Below are 27,773 nucleotides of genomic sequence, written 5' to 3'. Positions count from 1 at the left end.
GACAACAGGGACTCAGTTATCCAGCTATATTTCCAGTGACACACAGGTGAGAATACATTTCTGCCTACTACAAGTACTTTCTCACTTCTACCTCTAACCTGTCTGAAGATTTCAACCAGTATATGGTAACTGAGTTGAACATTTTCATTACGGTTTCACAGGTGTGGTTTCCAACCTGTGTTATCTGCTTAGATTCCTCATGGCCTTGAGATGTGTGACATAGGTATGTTGACATTACATTTGAGAACGCATTTTGTCACTGTCATTGCTAATACACATTTTCAAAATCACAAAATGACTCCAGATTGTTTTGTGCTTCAAGGGTTGCAGTGCTAAATATTGGAGGGGGGTTGTAAAATGGTGAGGGGTGATGGTGGAGGAATGTCCATGGCAGAGTCCAGTCTATAAGTCTCACAGGTGCATTGCCCATATGGCCATAGGAAGTGGAACTGGGGCAGTTCCAATATGGACAGGGTTACAAAGTGGGACAGTAGGATGACAATCAGGGTGGTCTCATTTCTTGGTGGGGGTCTTGGCATCGTGCTCTGTCTTGTTCCTGGATCTCAGGGACCGTTTGCGGGGTGGTTCTCCGTCTGCAGGGGGTGGGGTGCTGGTGTGGTGGCAGTGCCTTCTGTCCACTAGCGCCGGTGGAGGTGGTGGGCAGTTCATCTTCCATGCTAGTGTCAGGGGGCCCTTGGAGTGCCACAGTGTCCTTCCTGGTGTTAAGTATCTCCTTCAGCACCCCTACGATGGTGCCCAGGGCGGTGCTGATGGTTCTGAGTTCCTCCCTGAACCCCAAATACTGTTCCTCCTGCATGCGCTGGGTCTCCTAAAACTTGGCCAATACCGTTGCCATCGTCTCCTGGGAGTGGTGGTATGCTCCCATGATGGAGGAGATGGCCTCGTGGAGAGTGGGTTCCCTAGGCCTGTCCGCCCCCTGTCGCACAGCAGCCCTACCAGTTCCCTTGTGTTCCTGGGCCTCCGTCCCCTGGACCGTGTGCCCACTACCACTGCCCCCAGGTCCCTGTTGTTGTTGGGGTGGTGGGTTATCCTGGGTTCCCTGTAGTGGTGGACACACAGCTGATTGACGTGTCCTGGGTTCGGAGGTATGAGCCCGCTGGGTGGGTGCTGTGCTGGTATTACCAGAGGGTGGAAGGTCTGTGGTGGCCTGTGACTGGGTGTGGGGAACCTACTGTCCAAAGGCCCACGATGGTCCGGGCTGGTCATCTGGATCCAGTTGGACAGAGCTGCTGTCATCACCGTGGGCCTCTTCTGTGGGTGGGGTGGAGATGTCTGGACCCTCCTGTCTGGTGACGTTGGGTAGTGGTCCTGCAGGGGTGTAAAGGCATGATTATTGCATCTGTGTGTATCATGGTGTGCAATGGGTGGGTGACTGTGTACCGCAGTGCTAGCATTCCTGTGTGGGACCTTGTGTGATGATGGTTTAGGGGGTTGTGTGGGTATGTGCAGTGGGCATGCTTTAGTGATGGGTGTCCATGCTTTGTTGCTGCATGCAGGGCTTGGTGTTGGGATGTGTGGTTTGTGATGTTGGGACATTTGTGAGGAGTTGGAGTGATAGGGGAGGAGGCGAGGGTGGGGGTCTGTGATAGCATGCAGGTAGGTTGGGGAATATGGTAGTTAAAGCTTTGACTTACCAGAGTCCATTCCTCCACCGACTCCTGCGAGGCCCTCAGGATGCAGAATAGTCAAGACCTGCTCCTCCCATGTTGTTAGTTGTGGGGGAGGAGGTGGGGGTCTGCCACCAGTCCACTGTACCGCGATGTTGTGTCTGGAGACCACGGAACGCACCTTCCCCCATAGGTCATTCCACCTCTTCCTGATGTCGTCCCTATTTCTTGGGTGCTGTCCCACTGCGTTGACCCTGTTGACTATTCTTCGCCACAGCTCCATCTTCCTAGCTATGGAGGTGTGCTGCACCTGTGATCTAAATAGCTGTGGCTCTACCCGTACGATTTCCTCCACCATGACCCTGAGCTCCTCCTCCGAGAACCTGGGGTGTCTTTGCAGTGCCATGGGGTGCTGTAGGTGATGTGGGGGTTGTGTATGTGGTGATAAGTGTGGTGATATGTAGTGGTGTGTGGTGTTTTGTGCGTGGAAGTAGTGTGGGTGATGGTGTTGAGTGCCCGTGGCTGCTAGTTTGTGGATGGTGGTGTCTCTCTCTGGCCTTCTTTCAGATTTTTTTGTCATAGGGGTTTGTGGGTGATGTGGGTATGTGTTTTATATAGTATTGAGTGTGTGGGAGTGGTGTGTGTATGTGTATCAGGTGTGTGTCTTTCGAATTGTCCAATGTGGTGGTGTTTTGGAGATGTGTGTGTATTTTGAGCGCGGCGCTGTGTACCGCCAATGGAATACCGCAGTTGAAAGACCGCCGCGTGGATTCGTGGGTCGTGATAGCATGGGCGTATTTCTGTTGGCGTGATGGTAGAGGTTTTGTTTTCGCCAGTTTATCACTGACCTTTGGTGTGGCGGACTTGTGTGGGTGTCTGAATGTTGTCGGATTTCGGGATGTGGGTCATAATAGCTGTGGCGGATTTCCGCGGCCACGGCGGTGTGTTGGCGGTCTTCTGCACGGCGGTAAGCGGCTTTTACCACCAATGTTGTAATGACCCCCTATATGTTAACCCATTTTCGTACGATCTCTCTCAATCTCTCTTTCCCTCTAGCTCTATTTGTGTGCATCAGCATTGTCAGGTGAAGAAGAAGGGGAAAAGGCGAGTGGGGAAGCAGCAGCCCACGGGACCCAGGAAGCTGCAACCAGCGAGAGCGATGGACCCAGCGGGACGAAGGGTGAGGGAAGTATCACAGGGGAGACCAGATCTAACACCTCTTCTTCGGAATCCTTCTCCAGTGGACACTCCCTGGTGGTGGCAGGCCCATCTGTGAATACCCCAGCACCATCTTTGTCCACTACCCCCTTACTAGCACCTCCCTCCCTGTAGCACCCCACCCAGTTTCCAATACCTACTCTCCCAGGAGGGTGGGCATCTCCTTCGCCACAGGTACCTCTGCCCCTCACCCAGTCAGCCCTGCTGCCATCAGTGAGGAGACTATTGACCTCCTGAGGTCCATCTCCATGGGTCAGTCCACCATTGTGAATGCCATCCAGGGACTGACAGCTTAGGTCCAACAAAGAACTGGTATTCACTGTGCCCTGTTCTCCAGAGATCCTTTCAGGCTCTGGCTTCCTCACTGATAGCAAGCCAGTCTCCCTCTGTCTACCGCCCCCCTCCACCTACCTCTTCCCAATCCCAAATCCCTCTCACCAAACCCATAAAAAGCACAAATGCACATAGGCATGCATTCACCTCAACAGACAAAGGAACCACTGACAAGCACAAGCACCACAAGACCCACCACCGGCATGCACAGAAACAACACCCACCTGCAGTCACACCAACATCCACTACCTAAACTAACTCCCCCACCACCCCCTCCTTCCCAGACACTACACCAGACACACCTGCAGCCATCACACCATCATTCACGGATCCAGCCACAAGACCGGTCTTACCCACAGTACCACAGTATCAGACCTGCTGACATCCACCCCAGTCAGCACATCCGCACTCCCCACAACCAGCACATCTACCATACCTGCAGACACTTCCCCAACAGACAGTCACCTATCCAGCATGGCATCTCCCTGCACCTTCTCCCCCCTCCTCCCAAGACACCTAAACGCTCACACTCACCCACCCAACAGACACCAAGCACCCACAAGCATTCACAAGCATTCACAAGCATTCCACGCATGCACTCGCACCCAAGACATCCACATGGACTTATCTTACAACTCCTCCCTCTCCCTATGCTCCCAAACCCTTTTGCCATGACTGCCCCACTGTGTCTAAGAAGGTGTTCCTCTCAGAGTTATCCTTGTTCCCTACTCCTCTCCCACCCGTGTTATTCGTCCCCCTCAAGTCCAGCCCTTCTACCTCCAAGTCCTCCTCTGCCCCCGTTAGTGCCCATGCCCCCCCACCAATAAGTCTTCTTCTCCCAAACCCAAGCCCAAAGACCACCCTCCCAAGCCCAAGCACAAATCCCTCCTCCCACCCTAATCCCTGAGTTGCCTGCCTGTCCCCTTGATCCCTCTGCCCTGTGGATGTCATTTTGCAGTCAGGAGTCAAGTTGGGGCACTCTACGGTACATTTGTGACTTTGGCACTTAGGACTGGGCATTGGCCTTTTACCTGTGAATATGTTTGTTTTTATATATGTTTCTTACCTGATACATCTGGCCCAACATGTTGTTGGATTCGGACTACATGCTCCTCGGCGACCTAAATTTTCACCTGGAGAACACCGACGACAGCAACTCCTCAGCCCTGCTCGACAACTTCACCAACCTCGGACTCAAACAACTCATCACAACGCTAACCCACTCAGCCGGCTACACACTCGACCCCTTCTCCTCCACCAGCAGCCACATCACCTTCACCCATACCACCGATCTCCACTGGACCGACCACTGCTGTGTCCACTTCTCCTTCCACAAACCCACCGCTCACCACCACCAGCAATGGACCCCTGAAACAGTTGGAACAAGATCTCTAAGGACCAACTGATCTCCCCCCTCACCCCCCCACCCAACACCAGCGACCCCAACACCACTTCCCTCAACCTCAAACAAAGGCTAGACGACTGCGCCAAAACCCTCGCTCCACTTAGGAAATCTACCAACACCCACACCAGCGCCGAGCCTCAGGCCTCCAAGCGGGAGTGCCGGAAAATGAGAAGTTCTGGCACCAAGAACAAACAGAGAGCAACCACGCCGCCCTCAAGACTGCCATCCGCAAGCATCACCCGCTCATCCGGACCACCAAAAGATCATTCTACAAAGAACGAATCGACAACAACGCACACCAAAGCCACGAGCTCTTCAGCATCATCAAAAAACTAATCAACCCCAAGTACTGCTCCGCCGACCCCCCCGCTCGCAAGACCTCTGCGACTCCCTCGCTACCTTTTTTCACCGCAAGATCACAGACATCCACGCAGCTTCACCTCCCCAATCCCCATGACCACTGCTGCCAACACCAACCCCAACGCACCCAACTACACCAACCTCCTGAGTGACTGGACCCACACCAACAACGAGGACACCACCAAGACCATGAGCACCATCTATTCCGGATCTCCCGCCGACCCCTGGCCTCACCATGTCTTCAATAAAGCCAGCGAAATTATCGCCCCCCAACTCCCCTTCCCAGCAAAGTCATCGTGAAGATAGTCAACAGCCAGCTATCACGCTTCCTGGAGGAAACATCCTGCTTGACATCTCCCAATCCGGCTTCTGCAAGAACCACAGCACCGAGACCGCTCTCATCGTCGCTACAAACGACATCAGGATCATGCTCGACAAAGGTGAAACCACGGCCCTCATCCTCCTTGACCTCACGGCAGCCTTTCACACTGTCTGTCATCACACACTTCGCGCACGCCTCCACGGCGCTGGAATCTGCCACAAGGCAATGGACTGGATCACATCCTTCCTCTCTGGCAGAACTCAGAGAGTCCACCTCCCTCCGTTCCTGTCGAAAGCCACCAAGACCATCTGCGGAGATCCCTCAAGGGTCCTCCCTCAACCCCACCCTTTTCAACATCTACATGGCACCGCTCACCAACATCGTCCGATCCCACGGCCTCAACATTGTCTCCTACGCGGACGACACACAACTGATCCTCTCACTCACGAAGGACCCAGCCACTGTCAAAACCAACCTCCACAACAGACTTCACGCCACCGCCAACTGGTTGGAGGTAAGCCGCCTCAAACTGAACTCAGATAAGACTGAGATCGTCATCCTGGGCTCTAACAAGTCAGCATGGGACGACTCCTGGTGGCCTGCCGCTCCAATTTCCACAACCCACGCACGCAATCTTGACTTCATAATGGACTTATCGCTCACGATGACCTAGCAGGTCAACGCCATCTCATCCTCATGTTTCAACACCCTCCGCATGCTTCGCAAGACCTTCAGATGGATCCCCACTTAAACCAGAAGAACGGTCACCCACGCCCTCGATAGCAGTAGACTGGACCACGGTAACGCACTCTACGCGGGAACAGGCTAAGCTCCAGAAGAAACTTCATCGCATTCAGAATGCCTCAGACCGACTCATCCTTAACCTCCCTCACCACGAACACATCTCAGCCACCTAAGAGACCTTCACTGGCTCCCCATCAACAAAAGGATCAACTTCAAACTCCTGTTCCACGCTCACAAGGCTCTCCATGACGCCCGCCCTGCCTACCTCAATGAGCGTCTCAACTTCCATGTCCTGACATGCCAACTCCTCTCCACCAACCTCACCCTCGCAACCATCCCCCGCATCCACCATACAACAGCCGGCGGCAGATCCTTCTCCTACCTCACCGCCAAGACCTGGAACTCCCTCCCCGTCAACCTACATCTGACCCAGGACCTCCTTACTTTCATGAAGCATCTCAAGACATGGCTATTTGAGCAGTAGCACCCCCCAGCGCCTTGAGACCCTATCGGGTGAGTAGTGCGCTTAGCAAATGATTGATTGATTGATTGATGTTGACATACTTGTCCTGCCTTTCTTTCAATGTGGCTGTTTGGTGTTTGTGGGCTTTGGGTTGTGTGTGTGTGTCACGTATGAGTGTTGGTTGTGCCAGCTGTTGTGCCTGGGCTGCATGTGTGGGTGTGGCTCTTCCATTTGTCCCACTGTGATTGCTGTGTAATGTGTGTAAGTTGTTTGTGTTTGTCATATGCATGTATGTTGTAAAATTGTGTTGTGTTTGTGTACAAATGTGTTATGGTGGTGTGGTGTGCCCTTGTGTGGGTATTGTGTGTACATCAATGTGTGTGGTAATGGCTGTGTCATTTGTGTTGTGTGTGGTGTTAGCGTGTTGTCACATATTGTTAGACTTGGCAAACTTGGTGTGGCCTCCCCTAACTTTTTGTGCAAGTGCTCCTATGTAAAATGTATGTGTAATTGGCTTTCCATAATTGACATATTTGATTTACTAATAAGTCCCTAGTACAGTACACTAGAAGTACCCAGGGCCTGTAAATCAAATGCTACTAGAGGGCCTGCAGCACTGGTTGTACGCCAACATAAGTTGCCCTGTCAACATGGCTCAGACCTGCCACTGCAGTATATGTTTGTGTGTAGTTTTAAACTGCCAATTCGACTTGGCAATTGTACCCACTTGCTAGGCCTAAATCTTCCCTTTTTATACAGGTAAGGCACCCCTAGGTAGCCCCATGGGGATGGGTGCAGTGTATGTTGAAGGTGGGACATGTACTGATGTGTTTTACATCTCCTAACAGTGAACTACTGTCAAGTTTGTTTTTCACCGTTGCAAGGCCTTCTCTCTAATAGGTTAACATTGGGGCTGCCTTTAAATATTATTAACACGCAGATTCACTTTGGGAGCAGATAGGAATATGGAGTTTAGGGTCTCAGAACTCACAATTTAAAAATACATCTTTTAGTGAAGTTGGTTTTTAGATTGTGTGTTTGAAAATGCCACTTTTAGAAAGTAGGCTTAAACCATTCTGTGACTCTGCCTGTTTGTGGATTCCCTATCTGGGTCAGTTTGACAGTTGGGCTGCTTGCACCTCTCTTTAGATAGTGACACAAAGGGAGCTGGGGTGGAGCCTGCATATCCTGATGAGCCATCTGTGCTGGGAGGGAAGGGAGGAGTGGTCACTTTACCTGAAAATGTTGTGCCTGTCCTCACACAATGCAGTATCCAACCCCATGGTGTGTGTCTGGCCCCAGGCCTGGCCTGGGAAGGCAGGATCGTGAAAACAACAGAGACTTCTCTTTGAAGTGGGCCTACTTCAAAGGCAGAAAGGAGTATATGAAGAGGACCCAAAATGCACGAAAATTCTATCATTCTGGAATCAAGAGGAACCTCTGCCAAACAGAAGAGCTGAAGAGATGAGGAGAAGTGCTGCCTCTGCCCGTGACTGTGCTTTGTTGGGATATCCTGCAGTTGCTGCTTCTCCCTGTGAAAGGGGACAAAGACTGGACTTTGCTGTGCATTCCTGCTTGAGAACAATGTCCAAAGGCTTGAACTGAGCGTGCCTCCTGTTGTTGAAGTCTCTGGGCCATCAAAGAGTTCCCCTGGCAGCACCTGGACTCTCTGCTGAGACCCCTGCCGTGCCTAGTAGTGCCCTATCCAGCTCCTGGGCCCTTGAAAGGTGAAGTTGGCAGACAAGAACAAAAAATCCATGCACATACCGCAATGTGGGGAACTTTTTGACGCATCCTTTGTGATGCGGCTGATAAACGATGCCATGCCAGCCTCTGAAATCAATGCTCCACCTGCATCGTGGCTGGAAGGTCGACGCAACGCGGTTGGAGAAATGACGTGCAACACCCACTAGCGGAGACTGATAACAATGCAAACTCCACGCAGCGCGATTTTGTGATACCGTGCGACTGGATATTCAACACAACATCGCTAGGCGTGGAAAATCAATGCAAAGTCTGCCCGATCCCGAGGTGCGCATCCGAATGGACGCATTGCTCTCTTGTGAGAGAGAAGAAACAATGCCGGCCGAACAGACGGGAGGAGGAACAACACACAATCTTGTTTGCGATTGAGAAATTGGCGCATCGCTGCCGTTTTCCGATGCACACTCACCTGTGCGGCTTTATTTTTACATTTCCCAGGTACTTTTGTGCGCTAACAGAGTTCTCACTGTCTTCTAAAGGATGTAAGACTCTTTCCTTTTTAAATTCATATCTTGACTTGTGTATGTTGTTTTTTTGTCTTTTTGGTCTTGTTTTGTTTAGATAAATTTTACCTATTTTTCTAAACCTGTGTTATGTCATTTTGTAGTGTTTTCACTGAGTTACTGTGTGTGTTGGTACAAATGCTTTACACATTGCTTCTAAATTAAGCCTGCCTGCTCATGCCAAGCTACCAAGGGGGTCAGCAGGGGTTAACTGACTATGTTCCTGCTTTATCCAGACTACAGTGATGGTCCTTACTTGGAAAGGGGGTAACCTGACTACCAACCAAAGACCCCATTTCTAACACATATGCTTTGTTGTATGGCAGTGTGATTGCTTATATTGGTTGTCTTGTGTTGTTACGTGTTGTTGTTGTCATGTGGAGGTGTGCAATGACATTGCTTGGAAAAGTGTTTATTAGTTGGGTTGTGATGCCGTTGTGCGTATTGGTGCTGTTGTGTATGGTTGTGTTGGAGAGTACCAGTGCTGTGTGTCTGCAGGTTGGTGTGTGTATGGCATGTGTATAGTATTGGTGTGCGTGTGTGTATGTAGGTGTGTGTGTATGTGCATACAGGTGTGTGGTTACGTGTGTGCTGCCATCACAAACCATCCCGGATGTGTATGGTGCGTGTTTTCCCTACAGTGTCAAGTAGGTGTGTGTACTCAGGGTTGTTGTCTTTGTTGCCGTCACTGTTTCCGGAGTTGTTGTGCGAGAAGGAGCAGTGGGACGCCTTTCAGTTCAGGTTCCATGTCGACTCCAGTCAGATATGTGTTGCAGAAGGTGGGTGTTTCCTTTTATAGAGTTGGTTTCCACTAGGGTTTTCGTGGTGGTGTGAGTGCGGTAGAAACCTTGGCGGTGTACAGCCTCATAATATGTCTGGTGGGAACATGTTCCCCGCCTGCCTGAAGGTGCCTTCCGCCGTCTGCGGCGGCATGTACGCACTGGTGGTACTAGCGTTGTTTGTCTGTGTTCTGTTGGGAAGACTGCCATGGTCATAATTTAGCGGTCTTCACTGCTGGCCTGTTACCGGAATGACCGCCGCCGCCAACATGGCAGTCCTAGGACCATCAAACTCATAATGACCCCCTTTGTCTTAAGCCTTGTTGCTCGTTGCCAAGCTACCACGGGTTGAGCTGGGGTTAATTTATTGAAACCTAACTGGACCTTGTGGGGGTTATTGGCCTATTGCTAAGTGTAGGTACTTAGCTGCCCTTACCAATAATACACTTTCCAACAAGGAGCTTGTGCTGCATTGCATTACAATTCATTGGGTGTTCCCATACATCCACCCATGGATTTTACGCAATCCCAGATTTACAAAAGTTAGTAGACCTGGGATTGCGTGGAATCTCTACACCTCCCAGAAGATGGTGCAATGAGAGGAAAAATCTTTTTTTCTCCTTGTTATTTCGTCTTCAGCACATGTAGAAAGAGGAAATGCCTCAAGAGATTGTTATTGTTCAGGAATGTATCCCTTACTGCACAAAAACAATTCTCCTGTTAATGCAGCCATACTTGCATCATGGTGTAAGGGTGCCTGCATTGGGGCTGGCTGCCTAAAGTGCATCAGCACAAGGAGAGAGCCGAAATGCTTCATATTTTTGTAAATATGGGCCATGTAGGAAAGTAGCCTCTTTCTAGCATGGTTACCTCCACTTTTGGCCTGTTTGTGAGTGAGTGTCAGTGTGTTTTTACTGTGTCACTGGGATCCTGCTAGCCAGGACCCCAGTGCTCATAGATACAAATCTATATGTCAGTGTCTTTTGCCTGTCTCACTGGGACCCTTCTAGCCAGGACCCCAGTGCTCATAGTTTGTGTCCTAATGTGTATGCCTGTGTAGTGCCTAACTCTGTCATTGAGGCTCTGCTAATCAGAACCTCAGTGCTTATGCTCTCTCTGCTTTTAAATTTGTGACTGTAGGCCAGTGACTCCATTTAACAATTTCAATTGGCGCACTGGACCCCCCTTATAAGTCCCTAGTATATGGTACCTAGGTACCCAGGGGATTGGGTTTCCAGGAGATCCACATCACCTGCATCCTCCAGGAACTCAACTTCATCTTCTTTGGTGGAGTGCTGACTCTCCTTCTTCACCGTCAACTCACCTTTTGCACCTTCAGTCTGGTGGGTAGGGGCTCCTCCCCTTCCGGGACTGCTGTGCTTCTTGGACTTGGTCCCCTTCTTCCACAGGTTCTTTTGTACAAGAATCCACTGTTGGTGTCTTGCAGTCTCTTCTGGGTTTTGCATTATGTTTCTTTTCTTCTAAGTAGGTGTTCTGGGGAATTTACAGTGATTTACTCCTGCTTTCCTGGTAGCTAGAGTGGGCTCTGGTACTTACCTTTGGGCTTTCCTAGTACTCCCAGCTCCCCTCTATATACTCCACTTACCTACGTGAGGAGCCAAACTTTGCATTCCACTTTTTTAGTGTATGGTTTGTGCTCCCCCCTAGGGCTATTTCTCTCTATTGTGATTTTCACTAATTGCACTGTTTTCTAGCAGTTTTTTACGCCTCTTTCAACATACTAGTGTATATAATTTGTGTAGTACTTACCTCCTAAGGGAGTATAGCCTCTATGGTGTTTTTGGTATTTGTGTCACCAAAATAAAGTACCTTGATTTCTGTAACACTGAGCGGGTCATTCTGACCCTGGCGGCCGGTGACCGCCAGGGTCACCGACCACGGGAGCACCGTCAACAGGCTGGCGGTGCTCCCAAGGGCATTCTGACCGCGGCGGTTCAGCCGCGGCCAGAAAGGGTAAACCGGCGGTCTCCCGCCGGTTTACCACTGCCCTTGTGAATCCTCCATGGCTGCGGAGCGCGCTCCGCAGCCATGGGGATTCTGACACCCCCTACCGCCATCCTGTTCCTGGCGGGTCTCCCGCCAGGAACAGGATGGCGGTAGGGGGTACCACGGGGCACTGCAGGGGCCCCCGTAAGAGGGCCCCGCAAAGTATTTCAGTGTCTGCTAAGCAGACACTGAAATACGCGACGGGTGCAACTGCACCCGTCGCACCCCTGCAACTACGCTGGCTCAATTCTGAGCCGGCGTCCTCGTTGCAGGGGCATTTCCTCTGGGCCGGCGGGCGCTCTTTTGGAGAGCGCCCGCCGGCCCAGAGGAAATGTCTGAATGGCCGCCGCGGTCTTTTGACCGCGGTGCGGTCATTCAGCGGCGGTACCTTGGCGGACGGCCTCCGCCGTCTGCCAAGGTCAAAATGACCCCCTGAGTGTTTTCTTTCATCTGTGTAAGTACTAAGTGTGACTACACTGGTATTGCATGAGCTTTGCATGTCTCCTAGATAAGCCTTCGCTGCTCATCCACAGCTACCTCTAGAGAGCCTAGCTTCTAGACGCTGACTACACTATACTAATAAGGGATACCACCACCTGGTATAAGGTGTAAGTACCAAAGTACCATAGGCACCCACCAAATACCAGGCCAGCCTCCTACAACAGTGCAATGTACAATGTTATGTCTTGTAGTGGACCCGAACTCTATACTATGGCTGAGGTGGACAGATTCAAGGATGCAGATTCTACCAGTGAGTGTCACCTGAATGGTTACTGTGTTCTTCAAGGATTACTGGTGATGTTAGATAATGGTTGAAATGACACGTTCAAGGGGCATCCTAATTCAAATGAACACATTTGTTCTATAGATAGGGACTATGTCAATGTGAATGTGTTGTCAATCTATGCAGGCCCACATAATAGATGGCGTGACAGAGGAGCCTTGACCAAAATGTCATAGTCATTTAAGGTATTTTAGAGAGGAATGATTGGTGAACATTGCTTTGGATGGTCAACTTCAAAATAAATGTCAGATGCACATTGATACTGTAGTTATCCACATTCCATTCTATGAACATTTTGAATAGCAAGTACAGGCAGGGTGTGAGGATTCACTCCTCAATGAAGACAGAATAGGTAAGGATTGCTGGCCCAGTTGTCAGCAATCCACACATGGTAATGCAGTTAAAGGCCTCACTCATGCTGTCTAATGCCCCATTTTCCATATTGGATACATAGTCACACCTTTGTGCTATTTTGTTACCAGAAATGCAAAGGTGTGTTTGACCAAAGGCATGGCCACACAGCATTGTCATCCGACAGTCCATTACACAGTCCACCTTCTGGTGGTGTTACCCATAAACAGCTTGCAACAAAAATGTCACCCAGGATTACAGTTTGGCTAACACTTGCTAGTTACATCACAAGATACTTGTGCATAAAAGATGTACAGTATGCATGCATACACTAGTCCCATGGATATGCAGAGGTGATAAGCAGCAAGGTGACATTAATTGCTGACATGTAGGGACAGATACTAGGCTATGTAGAGGGACATGTGCTATTACTTGCACTGCATGTAATGAGCCATGGAATGGTCCTCAAGGTATTTACATAAGTCAACATAGGAGTTGTATTCAAAATGTATGTTTGATGTGAGTTAGCTAGCTACACTCCATCCATATTTCAACTACCTTGGACATAGAAAGTCAATGCAGCAAGGTGTGTGGAGTTCTATCCTTGCTATATCATGTACAAAATTCTGAGTCACAATACATATACTTGCCAAACATTGCTCAATTTACATAGTTTAATGGGCATAGGATCAAGACTGTTGCAGGCTGCAGAAGGAACCCAAATGATCAATTATTAGGGACGCATTTAACATACCATGTGTACACAACAGCAGTGTTCCTAATCACTCACCAGTATTAGCACGGTCCTACCTAGATTCAGCCAAACAATGCAATTGTAATTGCCAACATTGGCAACACCTGTGTACTTTGCCTGGTACATTTGGAAAAGTAAATGTTTTTTTATACGGTGGTCAATTTATACTTCAGAGTTATTTTGGGGCTTTAGAGATGCCACATGTGATGTTTGAAACTAGATGAAGCATAGTAATGATTGACACAGTTCCTAGGTAAGCTTTGGCTGACACATGATATGGCTTGAGTGTTGCCGGCACGTTCACACCATCGCATGACATACTGGTGAATGGTAAGTCAATTCATTGAGGAGAGGACAGCCAGCACTTGGAAACTCATACCACAGCGGCCACCAAGCCATGATCATCCAGGCACCAGCCAGGATGTTGCTGACGACCAGGAAGGTCCATCATTTGCTGTACTAGGACTATCCACCAGTCAGCCAGCAGGACCACAACGCCCCAGGCCCAAAGCACTGGACAGGGTACTCAATTTGAACAGCTGTCCATGAAGGACCTGTCTGACCTGAAGCTCCATGTGGCTGGTCTAGAGCACAAAGCAGACACATTGATCCATTTGATACAAACGATGCAGCAGTCTGTGGTTGGCATAGCTGGGCAAACGTAGGCCACAGGGACACTTTCTGCCCTTCCCAATGTTTAATATAGAAATAAAATGTATCATACCTAAAACTACATAGACTACACTAACTAACTCATCTAACCTAAACTAAGCCTCAACTAAACTACACTATGTTATCCTAAAAACTATCTAAAATGACCTTAGCTTGAACTAACCCCACCTAAAATGTTAAAACTACTAAACCTAACCTAACCTATACCTACACTAACTATTCCTAAAGTATGGTATGAAAACAGTCATAGAAAAACACATCTTAAAACATTGCAGACATGGAATAAGGCAATGCAGCACAAGTCGCTGCATTGCCTTACTCTGCATCAGGGGGGCGTACTAGGGGCACTGCGGTGGGTTTTCCCACACAACACTCATGGGTTTTGATGCATTTCCAAATTTACAAGGATCTGTAAACCAGGGAGTGAGTCAAAATCTGATGCCTCACCAGGGGAGGTGCAACGAGGAGAAATATCTTTATTTCTCCTTGTTTTTCCTCTTTCTGGGTGTGCTGCATTCTGCGCACATAGGGAGAGGAAAAAGTCTTCATGGATTGTTTTTGTGCAGGAAGGTGTCCCTTCATGCATCAAAAACAACCCTGTCTCCGATGCAGCCATCCTTGCACCAACGGCTGCTTGCATTGGTACTAGACAGTCCATTGTGCGTCAGCGTAGGAGGAGAGGACAGGAATGTGCTATATCTTGTAGATACTGTGCATTCCTGCCCTTTTCATGTGGCGCAGGGCTGCGCAGCAAGGTGACTTCCCTTGTAAATAGGCCCTTATGTTTTTTACTTTGTATTGTGGGACTTGTAGTTCTGGTGACTCATGTTGTACATTCCACTACATGTGCCAGTGTGCTAACATGGACCTAGACTGTTCCTGCACTTCACACATGAAATAAAGAAACATGACGGAGCAGGACTGAGCTGTGCAACATGTCAATGGGCAGTGTTAAAGTTCCAGAAAGAAGATACAAAGTAAAATAAAAAAACACATTTCTTAGAGATAAAAAGTATTAGAGGACTGGAAGGTTGTATACATATTGTTGAAGGTCTGGTGAATCTATTATACCAAACTACTTTTGTCTTATTCTACGTTCAAATATAGTGTTCAGTAAGCACCTCCTGGTGGGGGTTTTAACACTGACATTAATCCTGTTAATTATGTACCATGTGCCATGAATAAAAACATATTTTTAAGAAACAATAAATATCTATATACATAGTAGGCAGAGAAACACGGCCAAAGATAAGAGTTGGCAAATAGGTATGTAGAAAGATTTAGATGGGGACAGAAGATAGTAATATTGTAGCCAGTGTTTCATATTGAGTAATCATTTTAATAGAACTTCAGATAATAAAAACATAGATTATCTTTTCTTCTAATAAGTGAAAATAATCTAGATACAAAGACTGGTTTACAGTGATTTGTTAGGTAACTCCACTAAATAAACATTTCGCAAGAAAGGCATACACAGTAAGCATAATAAAATATATTTCATCTACCTTAGAAACCACAGTTAAACATAAATTTGGTAACAGGTTTAGTAGCCGGGAATACTGTAGATACTGAGGAAATTGTATAAACTATAAATATTCAAAAAACGGAGGGCCGTATTTATACTCTGGTTGCGCCGAATTTGCGTCGTTTTTTTCGACGCAAATTCGACGCTAAACTAACGCCAACTAACGCCATATTTATACTATGGCGTTAGACGCTTCGGGCGCCAAAGTGCCCGGAGTGTGCGTCATTTTTTAGCGTGAAACCCTTCCTTGCGTTAATGATATGCAAGGGAGGCGTTCCCGTCTTAAAAAATGACTCCCAGGCCTTTACGTGGTATTTATACTCCCGGGCAAAAATGACGCCCGGGAGTGGGCGTGGCCAAAAACGGTGCATTTGCGCCGCTTTTTAACGCCTGGGTCAGGCATGGCGTTAAGGGACAAGTGGGCTCAAAATGAGCCCAGAGTGCCCTCCCCTGCCCCCAGGGACCCCCCCTGCCACCCTTGGCCACCCCAGGAGGACACCCAAGGACGGAGGGACCCATCCCATGGACATTAAGGTAAGTTCAGGTAAGTTTTTTTTTTTTTTTTTTTTTGTGGCATAGGGGGTTCTGATTTGTGCCCCCCTACATGCCACTATGCCCAATGACCATGCCCAGGGGACAGAAGTCCCCTGGGCATGGCCATTGGGCAAGGGGGCATGACTCCTATCTTTACAATGATAGGAGTCATGTTGATGGGGGATGGGCGTCGAAAAAAAATGGCGCAAGTCGGGTTACGACGATTTTTTCGACGTAACCTGACTTGCCCCATTTTAAGACGCCCATACGCCATTTTCCCCCTACGCCGGCGCTGTCTGGTGTACGTGGCTTTTTTCCATGCAAACCAGGCAGCGCCGGTCTGCTTGCGCCGGCTAACGCCATTCCATAAATACGGCGCCCGCATGGCGCTTCAGAATGGCGTTAGACGGCGCTAAATTTTTTGACGCTAAACTGCGTTAGCGCAGTTTAGCGTCAAAAAGTATAAATATGGGCCGGAGTCTTTTGAGAGTGGACTAAAGAAAACATTTAGATTCAAAACACATGACCCAAAACAGTGTTGATTCACACACTGTAATTCGAGCAAAATAAGGAGATATTGTCATTACGAATTTGTGTGACTGTTAGCAAGAATGTTAACACCAATTAGCTGTCAATATTAATTCAGAGAATTTTGAAAGAACTGTACTGCAAAATATATGGAGCTTATTGGAAATGTTGTTATTGTAAAGCAAAGTAATTGTAATGTGAATCTAATAGATGTAAATGTGTTTGGATCCTGGGATACCAATGACACATTCCTTTACTATACATTTTTAAAGGAAGATTCCCATTTTATAGACTAATAATTGTGGGTATTAGATCCTGTACTAAGTGAATGACTGAATGCATGGATAAAGAGTGAAACTACGGTCCATTCACATGTGGAAGACTCTAAAGTCCTCATCAGGATTGGCCGTGCGTTTGGGCAGATATTGATCGCCTCAATAAACTCGAACACCTCTGAGTCAGAATTCATTGTTTATGATAAATATAACCCCATCATGATTTTGGCCCCCATGATGGTAAATAACATGCGGATTGGGGCAGTAACCACACCAAAATCAGCATGTCTTAGTAATTATTGGACATTTTTCCCCTGACACATTTCGGCAGCTTTGACATGCCAAAAGTTTCTTGGGAAACATATGGGATGTGATGTTACCTGCCCAACTCGATTCCAGTACGTTCAGTCACAATAGTTACTGCTCATACCGGAATTATCCAGGCCTCTGGAAATGAGGGTCTAATACTTTATTTAAGTATATCAAGGACACACTCTGAGAAATGTGCTTCTATTGTAATTATGGACATTATAAACCTATTTATACAATCATAAGCCATGATAAAGATTTACAGGTTACAAAAAAAAAATCTTTTCATGACATCCGCACACTATTTAAATCACTTCACAATTGTTGAATCGAAATTAATTTATATTGCATCACAATTATTTTCTTCAGCAAAATGTGTTAGAGCTTAAAAAAGAGGCACAGCGATAAAGTGTTTTCCCTTCTACACCAATACCTTCATAGGGTGACTTGAGAGGCAGCACACCTGCTGTAAGTCCCTTTTCTAATCAAATATTAAATTTGTTTTCTGGGCTCAATATTCTGGCGACATATTTGGGATTGACAGCTGAACTTACTGATTGACATCAACTTTCAGTATCAATTTGTACAATTTTAAACTTTCCTGAGAATATCATTGTACAAGAACAATCTTTCCGTGTGTAAAGTTTAGAGTTGTATGTGTCAGAAAGGAAACCGCTCAGTGAAATTCACAGGAAACCACGTGTCAGTAGTATTCTTCATGCGAGTTCACAACATTCACAACCCAGGTGTTGGAGGCGGCATGTTCAAGTTGGCTGAGTCAGGACCCTATCTAGGCAGAACCCGCCACTCCCGTCAACGGTGGGAGATTACCCTTACTGTATAAACTGTGCTCACCCTTGAGTAGCTTGGCACAGAGAAGCCAGGCTTATCACAAAGACAATTTGTATAGGAAAGACACAGCACTTCCCTGCCATAACCATGCTGTGCCACACAAAAGAGACTTCACACACAGTGTATGTATAAAAAGATTGTATTCAACAGACACCTTGTGTATATAATGAAACTCTGGGCCTATGCCCCAATTGGCAATGGAAGCCACGATATGAGGTCAAATGGTGTTAAACACTACTACTGTATGTACACATGAGGAAAATGGTACACCCACATAAGGTGTCAAACATTGTCAGTACAAGACCCATCCCAAATGCTCCCACAAACAGTGTAACAAATATATTCAGGGTGCATCCCGGTTCCCAACATTAGCACCAAAATGAACCATCACTTTTATGTAACACTGCGGCTGAAGCCACATTAGTAAAATGTAATGCCAACTGTAATAACTCCCTGACAAGATATATACGTGACCATCAGCACCACTATACTGCCTTCGCATTCACCTGCACTCAATCCCGCACATCCACTCTGCCCCACCATTCGGTGCCATGAATATCAGCTGGCGTGTGCGGACACTCACTGGTATGCACTCACTCCCGGCACCCTAATGCTGTGTCTTGATGCCCAGATAGTGGAGACCACTATGTTTGCAAGCACCCTGGGTCCCAAACCACCCCTCACCAACCAAACAGCCTTAGCTATCCTGCCCCTCAAGGAACTAAAGATTGCATCAACCGTTACCTGGTTAGTATGCTGCTCCTGGCCAAGTTACAAGTCTCAGGGTTCCGGATTAAGGTGGGGGAAAGGAAAGATAATAGCCAGTAAACAGTTAAGGAGGAGTCTTTTGGGCTCACCAGAGGAAGTGCACTCAGAGGTCTGCAAAACACAGGTGGAGGGTCACTGAAGCCACCGTTAGACACTGAGGTGCCCAACCCAGCCAGACAGTTCAATGTTACCAAATAATTAGCAATTTCAGCACCTCTGAAATGGAGAGGTTACTAGGCCCACACCTTCTGTACCAGGAGATGCCACTTCTGGGACACAAAGATTTAAGTGATCCCAGATGGTCACAATTCCATGTGAAATGTGCTCAGTGCTTTACCTCCACAAAAAGAAAGCACAACATCAGGGGTCCGTTGAACTGAATCACCCTGACAGTATGATTATTCACAAGCCAATTCCCAAGATGGTACCTCCTCGGACTGAGGCATCCATCTGGTGTGTGAAGACTTGAACCACACCAGACCCTCCCAGACTCTCTGACAAAAGGATGTATATCCTGCACCCCTCTGGGAGGCACAACATCTAGCACATTATGACTTGAATCCCACTGGACCATCCGGTCACACTCGGAACTTGGTTTTTGTATCTCTCTGGACTAAGGAACACTGTCTTGACCACAGTGATTTGTAGTCGCACCAGACTACCCCGTCAAACACTTCGACACAAGTTCAGTCACGCTATACGGGGTGAATTCCAGCACAACTCATGTTGCACCCCCACCTCCAAGAGTTGCAACCAATGAACAGGGCTCCCCACACAATGAGCATGCAACTGAGGCTCACACAAGAGAATTGCGACACCCTCAACAATAGCTGGCTCTGCGGGGCCCCGCACTGGGTGATTCTGTTCACACCAAGATGTTTTGACATGCAATGGTTCCCACAATGAAGGACCAATCACCTGAAGTGCAGGCAGTCCTTGGCAAGCTCTGCACCAGAAAAATCCGGTCTCCAGTAGGCCACGCTAACGCCTCTGCTGCCAGTTGAAGTTCGGCATATGATGTAGACGCAGCAGAGGGTACTGCTCTCCAGATAATACCAGTCATCAATGTAAGTCCCTCTCAGGAGGTCTTTGATGTCCCTGAGACCACCCCAATGAATTGGGGGCCAGCCAACCTGCCCTTGGAGAGTTACCCTTTGGATGCTACACAGTAACAGGCAATCATCTGCAAGCCAGTCTCTAAGTAGGAAGGGGAGCGCAGATCCCCTCCATGGACAGTTATTCTCTTGGGCACACAGATTCCTCTAGTAGTGTGCCCACGCGGTCCAGCAGCATCAGTCCTGCGTTGCTGTAAAGGTCACTCTGCCTTGCAGATGTTAAGTACCCTTGGTTATACTAAATGGTACCTTTGAAATTGGGTACCGTTCAAAGGGTTCTCCTTTGAACCACAGATTTCTCCCCTAAATTTCCTCCCTGTCCTCCCTGAGGCTCTGAAATGTAGATCTTTATCTTTAGTGGGGCCATGCCCTGGCTTCAAGAGGTCAAGTGTCAAAAACCTCTCCTCACCCCCCAATCAATCTATCCAGGCCCCAAATGGCAGGGATCTGTTGTTCTAGATGCCCGAGCTCCATAGCGGTAACCTGGGGAATGCACAGATGTGCTGAAACCCTGAGACCTGTATAATAGAACCTAATTTACAAGTACCAGAACCGTTTCAGTACCTAGCAATACCCACTTCCTAGAAGTGGACTTTCTAGGGCATCAATGCCAAGACCACCTTAACCATCCAAAGGGGTTCGTCATTCTAAATTCAACAATACTAAACATCATGAGGCTGCTCCTCGGTAATCCACTATTGCAGCCAGACCTCATATGATTCATCCTCATTGTTACCTTAATGGTAGAGCAGCAGTGTGAACAAGCATCAGTGTCTGGCACTCCCTGGGCACATATGCCTATGTTCACACACATGCACGCCAGTGCACGAGGGGCACTTTTGTTAAAGTCCCCAAAAAGGTGCAAGTGCTCCAATACTGGCCTGTTCTATCAGGCTCAGTTCCTATCTTTTATGACCTGTGCGCAAATGTGCACACCCTGGCAAGTAATGCAAACTCCAGTACCTATATAGGAAAACCACCAGGGTGCAAGTTGCACTTCCAGGCAAGTGCCACTGGTCACTGCTCAGACATGACAACGCCTGTGTGCAAGTAGACACACTGGCACATTGTGCCAGTCTCATTTAAGGGTATGTTGCCCTGGTGCAAATAGGCACCTTAAGGCCATCTATGCTAAGCTCATCATATCTGAACTCCCACATGCACATGGGCATGGAGAAGATCCCTGGGCCTGACTCACTACATGATTTGGCGTCCTTGACAAGGGTACCCCTATTGGCAAGCTGTGCCATGTGCAACATACATGAAATTCCTCATTGTGTAAGTGTGCACCCACTGGCCTGGTATGCCAAGCTCAGTACCTTTAAAGGCCACATGGCCTCTGCATACATCCTCGACCCTGCTATGGTGGGACCCACACTCATTAGCCAGCACCACTTCCCCTCCAGGGGAGGACATTGGCACACACTTTCCTCCTGCCCATCCAGGGGGACAGTGCCCATGGCCACTAGTAGAGGACCGTCCCACCATTATGGACATATCCGACCCCCATCTTTAGCTAGGGGACACCCATATGGGGGTGTTCCCCTGCCCGGGGGCGCATCCCCGCCCTACCTTTCGCCTACCACCAGCCCCATCGTCGGGCCCTCCAGGGAAGGCGTCGGAAGCTCAGAGGTGGGCCACACATCACAACTGCCACCCTGAGTTCAGGCATGCAAGAACCCCTGCAGGCCTCTTCCGTAGGCCTAAGACATGTTTAACAGGATCTTCTAGGGGGTGGCACACCCAGTGCACGTCCCCCTAGTAGCCAGGACATACCTGCCCTGGGTATGAGGTATACCTGTTTCACAGGGCCCTCTTGGGTACAGCACCTCAACTATGTCCCTACCTGCCCCTTTCTACCATATTTAGAACGGGTGTGCCAACTTTCCTACTGCTGGACAGTGGGGAAGTGTCCAGAGTCCTAAGGTCATGCACAGAGAGTCAACAAAGACTGGGAGAAAAAAGTAAAACGTTTCAGGAAAACTCCACCACCAATGCCATGTACAACAATATGACGAAGAAAACCTGTAAGTAGGATTAAGTACATCAGGACGAAAGTAATCATCTGACTAAAAGATCAGGAAAGTGGTTATGGTTAGGAAATTAGTGATAAGGAAATCCAAAGAGTAGGCTAAAAAGCAAAGTAAAACATGTGGACAAATTTGATATTGAGATCAGATGTTAACAAAGTTCAGAGAAGAGACATTGATACATGGGTCTTAGTAGTAAACAGTGGGGAATATGTCCATTAGAAAGGAACTTGAAGAAATGCATTTGCAAAACAGATGTTAAAGATACTCAGCTATGACTCTAAAGCAGCTTTTGAGTTCAAGTGGTTTTGTGCCGCTGTTCTAAATATGTATGTTGTCAATATGTTCTGAAGAAATGCAAACAATAATCTGCCTACACCAACTGGGGAATTTCACAATTTGTTTGTTCATTAATTACCTAATTAATCATTCTGTTTATATAATCAGGTTTACACGTGGGCACAGTACGTAGGCTCTGATATCAGACCTCTTAAAGAGTGACCAAAAAGACACCTTAGAATACTTATGAATAAAGACTTGAAATATTGATAGAACAAATGGACACAAGAAACCTGAATAAATGAGAAGGGACACAATTAGAATTGAGTCACAGACACAGTAAATCGAGGATATTACACAGATAGATGTCAGTATTCCCTTTTACAAAGATATTGCAATCAAATGTAAAGAAAACGTTTTGAGGGACGTAATCCATTAACTTTCAATTGTAAACAGTATAGGACTGATATTAATAACATCTACGTCTGCTAAAGTTCAATAACATTAGACAAGATATAAAATACGTTAGAAGGTTCAACATTAATAATTAACTTAATGTCAGCAATTCTGTATGCAATATGAATCATTTGAAATCAGAGTTCTGAATGACTAAAGGCCAGCTGTACTAAAAGCTCATTTACAAACATGGCTAACAACTATGCACCGATTTTTGTGAATAAACTGTGATTTCGCAAAGTGACATATGTACTAATAGGTTGCGCTGTAAAATCAGCATTTGCAGAAATCACAGAATGACCTGCCTAATGAATATTAATGAGGCATGTCACGATTTGTGGCTCCTTGTAAATAACTACAAACACAGGGATGGTGTCCTGCAAATAGCAGGCTACAACACCTGCATTTGCATTCCCAAATGAATTTTAGTTAAGCAAACAATGGCCCTCATTACAACCCTGGCGGTAAATCCGGCTTACCGCCGTGCTGACGGCCGTCAAGATACCGTGGCCGCGGCGAAAATCTGCTACAGGTATTATGACCCACATCTCGTAATCCCCCACAATACAAACACCCACACAAGTCCACCACACCAAAGGTCAGTGATAAACTGGCAATAGCAAAACCTACACTGTCACGCCAACAGAACTACACCCACACTATCACGACCCATGAATCATTGCGGCGGTCCTTCAACCTCGGTAATCCATTGGCGGTACACACCGCTGCACTCAAAATACACACACATTTACAATATACAACCACATTGGACAATTCAAAATACACACACCTGATACACATACACACACCACACCCACATACCCACAACACTATAAAACACACACCCACATTACCCACAACCCCTTACAACGATTTTTTGGGAAGAAGCAGAGAGAGAGAGAGAATAGCAAACACAACCCCAGCATCCACAGGCACACAACACCATCACTTATACAACATCCACGTACCTCATACAACACACACCAATACAACAAATCACACAGCACAACAAACAACACCGCACACATCACCCACACCACATCATGGCACCTCAAAGACACCCCAGGTTTTCTGAGGAGGAGCTCAGGGTCATGGTGAAGGAAATCATCCGGGTAGAGCCACAGCTATTCGGATTACAGGTGCAGCAGACCTCCATTGCAAGGAAGATGGAGCTATGGTGGAGAATTGTCGACAGGGTCAACGCAGTGGGACAGCATCCAAGAACACAGGATGACATCAGGATGAGGTGGAACAACCTACGGGGGAAGGTGCGTTCCGTGGTATCCAGACACAAGGTAGCAGTACAGAGGACTGGCGGTGGACGCCCCACCTCCTCCCCCACAACTAACAACATGGGAGGAGCAAGCCTTGGCGATCATGCATCCTGAGGGCCTCGCAGGAGTAGCAGGAGGACTGGACCCTGGTTAGGCAAATATTTACTACTATATCCCCCCACCCTAGCCGCATGTCATCACAAACTCCTAGCCCAACCCTCACACCCATCACCCCAACACCTCACAGATACCCCACTATCACAATACACACATCCCAGTACCAAGCCCTGCATGTTACACCAATGCATAGACCCCCATCACCAAAGCATGTCCAGTACAGATACTCACCCAGGCCCCAAAATTGACAATCACACAAGGCCAAAGACAATAAGCCAAGCACAGGAGTAGAGGGTAACTCACACATTGGACAAGATGGCACACACAGATACAAAAAGTATGCATTTAGGCCCCAACAGTACCCCTACCCAACATCACCGGACAGGAGGTACCAAACATATCCAGTCCCCCCACAGAAGAGGCCCACAGTGACGACAGCAGCTCTGCACGCCTGGATCAAGATGATCAGCCCGGCCCATCATGGACCTCGGGACAGTTGGTTCCCCTGCCACTGTCACAAACAACCACTGAACCTCCCCCCTCAGGAGACACAACCACAGCACCCACCCAGCGGGCCCATCCCTCTGTCCCCAGGACACGTCAATCAGCAGTGTGTCCAACACTACAGGGACTGCAGCCAAACCCACCAACCCAAGACACTCAGGGACCTGGGGTCAGTGGCAGTGGGTACACGGTTCAGGGGACAGAGGCACAGGATAACAGGGAAGCTGGGAGGACTGCTGTGCTACAAGGGGAGGTCAGGCCAAGTGTACCCAATTTCCACGGGGCACTCTCCAACATCATGGGATCATACCATCATTCCCAGAAGACCATGGGCACAGTACTGGGCATGTTTCATGAGACCCAGCGGCTGCAGGAGAAACACTATCTTGGGATCAGGGAGGACTTGAAGTCCATTAACAACACCCTGGTCACCATTGCAGGGGTGCTGGCAGACATGGTCAACACCAAGAGGGACACAGTGGCACACCAATGGGCCCCTGACACTAGCCTTAAGGATGAACAGCACTCCACCTCTGCCGGCGCTAGTGGGCCACCAGCACCCCACCCCCCTGCAGAAGGAGAACCACCAAGCAAACAGTCCCTGAGATCCAAGAACAAGACAGAGAACATTGCCAAGACCCCGCCAGGAAATAAGACTCTCCTGATTGTCACCCTTCTGTCCCACTCTGTTACCCTGTCCACCTTGAACTGCCATTACTCCACCTCCTATGCCCCCTTGGACAATGCACCTGGGATTCCAATAGACTGAACTCCACCATGGGCATTCCTCCACCATCACCACAGCCCATTTCACAGCCCCCTCCACTTATTAGCACAGAAATAAACATCCTTGATTCACAAATCAATCTGAAGTCAGTCTGTACTTTCACAAATGTGTAATTGCAACCTATCTGAAAAATAGCAATGTCAATGTTCATTTTCACATACCAATGTTAGACAGTTGTTGGGCAGCAGTAGACATTGCAGAAGGTAGAAAGTGGTACACAGATCTGTAAAATGGAAAGCCAAAGAGAACTGTCAGGGTCCATACACAGAGGTAAAAAGGCAGAATTATGCAATGTCCTACACTAGTATGATATGAGAAGAGCAGTACCAGTCTCTTACCTGTGTCTCACTGGAAGTATTGCATGATGATGTTGTTTCGGTTGTCTATATCTTCTTCTTCTGCCTCCTCTTCTTCACTGTCCACAGGCTCCACAGCTGCCACAAGACCAACATCAGGCCCATACTCCTGCAAAAAAGGCACCTGGTGCCACAAAGCCAGGTTCTGCAACATACAGCATGCCACGATGATCTGGCACACTTTCTTCGGTGAGTAGTACAGGGGGCCACCTGTCAGATGGAGGCACCAGAACATGGCCTTCAGGAGGCCGAAAGTACGCTCAATTATCCTCCTAGTCAGCCCATGTGCCTCATTGTAGCGTTCCTCTTCCTTGTCCTGGGATTACTCACATGGGGTCAGTAGCCATGACAGGATCGGGTAACCAGAGTCACCTGCAAATATCGAAGGACAACTGTGAGACACACACCAACCCTTAGGGGCTCTCCCATACCCAGACACCTATGTAAAATGTGTTGGGACCTTGGGCTCACCTATTAGCCACACACAGTGCCTCTGGAGTTGGCCCATCACATAAGGGATGCTGCTATTCCTCAAAATGTAAGCATCATGCACAGAGCCAGGATACTTGTCATTCACATGGGAGATTTACTGGTCTGCCAAACACACCATCTGCACATTCATGGAACGGTAGCTTTTGCGGTTTCTGTACACCTGTTCATTCCTGCGGGGGGACAAATGCCACATGCATACCATCAATTGCCCCAATGATGTTGGGGATATGTCCCAGGGCATAGAAGTCTACCTTCACTGTGGGCAAATCCTCCACCTGGGGGAAAAGGATGTAGCTGCGCATGTATTTCAGCAGGGCAGACAACGCTCTGGACAACACATTAGAGAACATTGGCTGCGACATCTCTGATGCCATGGCCACTGTTGTTTGAAAGGACCCACTGGCCAGGAAATGGAGTACTGACAGGACCTGCACTAGAGGGGGGATTCCTGTGGGGTGGCGGATAGCTGACATCAGGTCTGGCTCCAATTGGGCACACAGTTCATGGATTGTGGCACGATCAAGTCTGTAGATGATAATGATGTGTCTGTCTTCCATTGTCGAAAGGTCCACCAGAGGTCTGTATACCGGAGGATGATGCCATCTCATCATCTGCCCCAGTGGACGTGCCCTATGGAGGGGAAGGGTGAGCAGAGGGTCATACACCACATAGCTTGCACAAGGGTGTTTTGAACAAATGTGATGTAATCGGTGTTTTGCGCTGTATGTCCGTATTCCTGCTGAAAAGTGCTGTGACGCAGTTAGTTGCCCTGCCATGTGGCCCCCTGAAATGGCAGCTGCCTGACCTGTAAGAAGGGACAAGGGGAAATGAGGTAACTGCGCTGGCGTTGTGCAGCGTCACAGTAGGCGGACGAAGACTGTGGCGCAATTCACCATTAGTTATAAATTGGGCCCGATGGGTTCCAAGAGCCAATGACGATGTACGCCGGCGGTGATGGTACACACCGCTGCAGATGTGACCGCCATTTTCTATCTCTCACTTGATACCTGACCTTCAACAGGAGAGGACCTACACTGCAAGTGCTGCTGTGACCTGAATCTGGAAGAGAAAATGTCTACAGTGTCTGGGGAAAGGGACCCTGCCTTCACTGCGGAGGAGTTGGAGAAACTGGTGGATGGGGTCCTCCCCCAGTACACGCAACTCTACGGTCCACCAGACAAACAGGTGAGTACACTGTGAGCATGATGGATGGTACATGAATGTATGGAGTTGCATCAATGGTAGATAGAGGTGGGGGAGGGCAAAGGCCAGCATGTGAGGATGGTCAGCATATGTGTTTTGTGGGCCAGGGTGGGAGGTTGTAGCCAATGAGTAAGAATAAATGGACGGGGTAGTAAAATCCATTCTTACTTTACATTTCCTCTAGGTCAGCGTCTACCAGAATAAGGGAATTTGGCGTGCCATCGCCAAGGAAGTGCGGACCCTGGGGGTCTACCGTAGATGGAGAACTCACTGCCGCAAAAG

Source organism: Pleurodeles waltl, chromosome 7, assembly GCF_031143425.1.
Source record: "Pleurodeles waltl isolate 20211129_DDA chromosome 7, aPleWal1.hap1.20221129, whole genome shotgun sequence".
NCBI classification, from domain to species: Eukaryota; Metazoa; Chordata; class Amphibia; order Caudata; family Salamandridae; genus Pleurodeles; species Pleurodeles waltl.
The sequence above is the reverse complement of the archived record's forward strand: the minus strand, read 5'-3'. Positions refer to the sequence as shown.